This window comes from Aotus nancymaae, unplaced genomic scaffold (assembly GCF_030222135.1).
Source record: "Aotus nancymaae isolate 86718 unplaced genomic scaffold, 86718_ANA_hifiasm-v0.15.2.pri h1tg000043l, whole genome shotgun sequence".
Lineage (NCBI taxonomy): Eukaryota > Metazoa > Chordata > Mammalia > Primates > Aotidae > Aotus > Aotus nancymaae.
The window spans coordinates 9607122-9612832 of NW_026988457.1; the positions used below are offsets into that span (position 1 = coordinate 9607122).

Genomic DNA, 5711 nt, shown 5'->3' on the forward strand with positions numbered 1-5711 from the left:
CTAGACCTGAATACACTTAACACTTATTGATTTTGACTTGTTTTCAAAAACTCTGAAGCTAAGTGAAAAAAATGTAAAATGAAAAAAAAAGGTAAAATTAAAAGAAAAAAAAAAGAACTAGAAAAGCAAGAGCAAACCAAACCCAAAATTAGTAGAAGAAAAAAGAAATGGAGATCAGAGCAGAAATAAATGAAGTTGAAGTGAAGAAAATGTTAGAAAAGATTAATGAAACAAAAAGTTGGTTTCTTAAAAAAGATAAACAAAATTGACAAGGCTTTAGCTAGATTAAGAAAGAGAGAGGATCCAAATAAAATCAGAAATAAAAAAGGAGACATTACAACTGAAACCACATATATTCACAGGATCATTAGAGGCCAGTATGAGCAATGATGTGCCAATTACTTGGGAAACCTAGAAGAAATGAATAAATTCCTAGACACATGGAACCTGCCAAGATGTAATCATGAAGAAATTCAAAATCTGAACATGTCAATAACAAATAATGAGACCGAAGCTGTAATAAAAATTCTCCTAGAAAAGAAAAGCCTGGTGAAACCCTGTCACTACTAAAAATACAAAAATTAGCTGGGTGTGGTGGCACACACATGTAGTCCCAGCTACTTGGGTGGTTGAGGCAAGAGAATCACTTGAAAAGGGAGGCAGAGGTTGCAGTGAGCAGAGCTCGTGCCACTGCACTCCAGCCTGTGTGACAGAGAGAGACTCTGTCTTAAAAAAAAAAAAAAAAGGAAATGTAAACATTGCTTCTCAAAGAGATCTTCACTGGACTTGCTATTAAAAGTGTTCTTTATTTTTAATTTTTTTTAAAAAAATCACAGTATCCTTGATTGGAGTTTCATACTCATGTGTGAGATGTGCCTCCCTCAAATCTTGTTATGATGTCAATGCTTTAGCTGTCTGATGTGAAAAATAAAGAAAAAATCAAAGAAGAAAAAAAGGAAAAGGTGAAATAAAAATTATGGTATCTCATTTATTTTTCTGATGCATTGCTCTACTTTCTGAAATTATTTTAATTGCTTATTTATTAACCATTACAATTTATAAGAATGTGACTATAAAGATATCTTATCTCCCTATTATCCTTATCACGTAGCACTGTGACTAACGTGAATAATACTTTTTAACTGAATGACTAAAAAAAAAACCCATAAAACTCTAAACCTATAAAAGCAGTGATATTTCCATACAGTATAAAGAATTAGAATAGAAAGAGTATATATAAGGCTGAAGCATTACCAGATCTCAAAATACATTGCAGATAGATTATGATATTTTAAAATAGTATTGCTAAGACAATGTATGTTAATAAAAAGGTGCTGGATATAAAAAAGCTATTAATGCATAAAAGAAACCAAAGGGAAATATCAGATATGATCATATACATAATTTAAATCTTAGAAGTAAAAGGTTAAAAAAAGGGCAAAGAACCAACCATTGTCAGGATGACTGTTCTTGATTATCAAATAGATGAAAGGTTGTTGCTACATAGAACACAGTGAGAGAAAAAATACCAAGAATTCTCCAGAGCCTTTAGGGGCCATCCCTAGAGCTGTGTGGGAGCAAGTAGAAGATGGAGTGTGTAGTGGAGGAAGGAAGCTGTAAATTATGTAGCCTTGTGACTATTTGTAGTACTGAAGACTAAAATATTATTTTTCTTCTAGCTCTGATATATATGTGATGCTTTCCCTCTGTTTTCACCAGAATTTTCTACAAGCATGGTAGAGTCATCTTAATCATTTATCCCAAAAGTTACAGCCTAGAGAGAGGAACATGCCTGAGTGAGGAGAGCTAATCACCCAGCAGTAGATGCAATGCTTGATGAACTTTTGAACTATCTACTTTGGAGAGAAGGTCAGCGCATTTTCATTTATGTGAGGTGTGTAGCTGTTGTTACCTGGAAGTGTTAAGTATGGGAGTTCATGTACATACTGACGTTGAGTAGCCACAAGGGTGGGCTGTGACCAGCAATGCAATTGGCTTACTACACACCCACTTAGGGTGTGTGGTATCCACAAATATAAAGAAAGATAAAAGCTACATGTATCAGATTGCTTTTCAGCTATGGTTGTGTTTATGACCTAGATTTTAGCAAACTGGACATTTTGAGAATGGCAGTCATGAGTGAAGAGATGGGATATTCTGTCAAAAATGCTGGCAAGTGGATTTGTTTTTCTTGTAGGGCTTGAATAGTGACAATAGCTTCTTTATCTGGCTACTTTCTAACTATGGGGAAAAGTGTTGACAGCAGCTGCCCTTTTAGTTGGAAAGTTTTACCATGTGCTTCTGGGAATTATCAAAAAAGTCATCTATTCTTTTACTTAAGTTGTACTAAAGATAAAGAGAACTATCATAATTTTCCTCAAATTTGCTAGAGTACATTCTGTCATCTTTAAGAATGCTTATCAATATATATATTCTTGCCATGTTCAATGAACCAATATTTAGTCTTTAGTATATGCCAGGCAAGACAGACAATAGACAATAAATGTAGTAAACAAATTATGCAGTATGTTAGAAAGTGTTAAATTAAATGGATGTTTTAAAAATGTAGATCAGAGAAAAGAGAAAGGGAAATGCATAGGGAATAGGAGTGTGGAGAGTTGGCTGTAATTTTTAAATTGAGTGGTCAAAATAACCCTCACAAAATATAAAAGGATTAATGTATTCCAGTAAAAGGAAAGAACCTGTGCAAAGGCCCTGAGGTGGCCACATGCCTTGTGTGCTGGAGAAATAGCAAAGAGGCCAATATGAAGTGAACAAGGGGATGAATTTAGAGAGGTAATGGTACATCACTGGGAGAAATTTGGCTATTTCTCAATTTGGAGCCTCTGGAGACTTTTGAGAAGGACGACATTACCTTACTTATGTCTTAAAAGAATTGTAGTAGGAAAATGATAGAAGCAGAGAACTCATGAGGAGCTATTGTTGTCATCAAAGTGAGATATGATAGTGACCTAAACTTAAATGGAGTTTGTGAGAGGCGTTAGGGTCTGGATGTTTTCTGAAGTTCAAGCCAATAGTATTTTCTGAGAGATTGGATGTATGGTGTGAGACAGAGGACACAGGAATACTTCTAATAATTTTAGGGTTGCGGAAATTTAAATAGAGAATTGGCCTCAGTTATAATAGAGTGGGAACACTTTGTGACCAATGACTCTGTCAAGGCAACAGTCATTAGAATATAGATGGCATTTCAAGACTAGAGTCTGGATGAGGTCAACAAACAAGGAATGGAAGGTCCAAGGACAAATTGTTGGAAGACTCCAACTTTAACAATGGGAGAAGAGGAGCTAATGAAGGAGACAGAGCAATGATTGAGCAAGTGAGGAGTCCCTAAGAAGGATGTGAGGTCAGTGTACTTACAAAGAGGGGGTGAACACTTGTGCCAAGTGCTGTTGGAAAAAGATAAAGTTTGAGAATTAACTATTTCACAGATGCTGCTTGCCTTATAATGGGGTTATATTCCAATAAATCTATTGTAAGTTGAAACTATTGTAAATAAAAACATTCATTTAATACACCTAATCTACCGGACATTTTAGCTTGGCCAAGCTTACCTTAAACATATTCAGAACACTGTAGTTAACCAAAATCACAAAGCCTATTTTATAATAAGGTATTGAATATCTCATGTAATTTTGAATACTGTACTGAAAGTGAAAACAAGAATGGTTGTGTGAGTATTCGAAGTGCAATTTCTACAGACTGCTTACCTCTTTCACAAAATCATAAGGTAGAAAACTTCTAAGTTGAACCATCATAAGTTGGGGACCATCCGTGTTTAATAACCGAGAAGTCTTTAGCAATCTGAGAAGAGCAGTCACAGTAGAGCAGCGAGTTTAAATTGTTTCAGATAAAATCCTTGCTGAGAAAATGGTGACACAAAAAATAGATGAGTCCTCAAGGATATTTTATGCAAAAAGTCAAAGAAAAATGAGACAGTAATCTACAAACAAAGGAGATCACTCAGAAGACCAGAGATCAGAGTTGGAAACTACATCAGGGAATAAGTCTTTTGCCTCAGTGATTCAGCAGAGCTTGCTAAAACAGATGCATAATATAGGCTGTTGAGCAAAGATGGGTATGAGAACAGGCAAGATGATCTGAAGCAGCTAAATGGCTCCATGAGAGCCAAGACCACATGCAGACAGCAGTGAGCTTAGTGCCTCAACAGACAGATGGCAAGAACCATTTTTGAATTGGGTATTGTGAAAATCAGATAAAAATTATTTAAGAAATATGAAGCAATTTAAAATAATCAAAGAAAAGGTGACTGTGAAAAACTAATGTAACTGAACTAGAAATTTAACTCAGAGCTTCAACTCAGTACACGGAGCGTTATAAACCTTTCATTATCCAGAAATAGGAAGTTTAGCAGTTTGTCAACTATATTTATATTTCTATTCTGGCCCTGAGATTAGAGAGAAATTTATCATTTGGAGGTTTTCATAATGACAAAATGAATAATGTCATTGATAACTGTGGTTTTACAGATATCTTGTTTAGTGTAGGACTCATGCTTGGAGACCTTAGGGGAATACATAGCTACTACAAGGATCAGGTGTTTGGTTATTACTAAAAGTTGCGTGGAGTAATTTGAGATGAGAGTCACTAGTAAAAAACCAGAAGAGGTAAACTAGAGATTCGTGTTGGTTGTGTAAATGGCAGAGATGATGTTTTGATGTGGAAATTCCAGACCTGTTTTCTTACCTGAATTGAGGGCTATCCACCTCTACATGAAGGTGGGCTGGAGGAATGCCTGCAACCCTACAGTACATTTTCCAATAGCAGTGTTGGAGCCTTGTTTGTGGTTGAAAAGAGACACCAATGTTTTACATCTAAATAATATCAAATGCCTCCATCTATCACACAGAAACTCAATATGGTTCTTGTTACACATTAAATTCTAGTGATGACTATGTACCAATGAGATGACTTGCAGAAGACTCCCCTAAATAATGTGTTACCATTTGAATGACAGATGATTTTCTGTATAGCTGCAATAATGAATCTGTTAAAAACAGTCACAATAATAACAATAAATGTAGTTAGGCATAATTTATAACTCTGGATGCTTTTCCAGACAAGAATTAGTATTAATGTCTATTACTAGTTGACTACTTACTACCACACAAAATGTGCAGAGTTTTATAGAGATTATGTAATTAGATCCTCATAACAACTGGAATCAGTTTTATTGTCCATTTGACAGATGCTATTAATAAAAACACCAGCAAACCACCTTGCCATGTATGTATCTGTGCAACAATCCTGCATGATCTGCACATGTATCCCAGAACTTAAAGCACAATTAAAAAAAAAAACTTGTGTGATATTTCACAAGTAGCAGAGGCCACAAATTAGAGCACTCAAACTATGAAGCTTATAATCTTAGTCACTAAATTGCCTCACCTGCTTACCTGTTCCCCCTATTTCATAGATGGTCCTGGAAAAAGGAAATTTCAGGTACTAATGGCGTTTTTCTCTTTCCAATTTGCTATGGCAGAAGAACATACGAAGAGCTGACCTTAGAGTGATACTAAATAAATTAGGTACTGCTTGAAAATATTGCATAACTGTGTAGAGGGAATGGGGTATGTTATGAGTGTTTTGGGTGGGTGTTGGAGAAAGAAGGAAAAATCAGGGTTAACGGTATTTTCCCTGTTTCACTGTCTTAAAATATATGAAACCTG

The 5711-nt window shown here is 35.3% G+C and overlaps 1 non-coding gene across 1 annotated transcript; it reads left to right on the forward strand.

Annotated features, from left to right (window-relative positions):
• Nucleotides 1-814: 814 nt before the first annotated feature.
• On the forward strand, nt 815-921 carry LOC135268836 (small nucleolar RNA U13). Its single transcript, XR_010337170.1, has one exon. It is a non-coding gene; the product is annotated as a small nucleolar RNA U13 (small nucleolar RNA).
• The last annotated feature ends 4790 nt before the right edge of the window (nt 922-5711 follow it).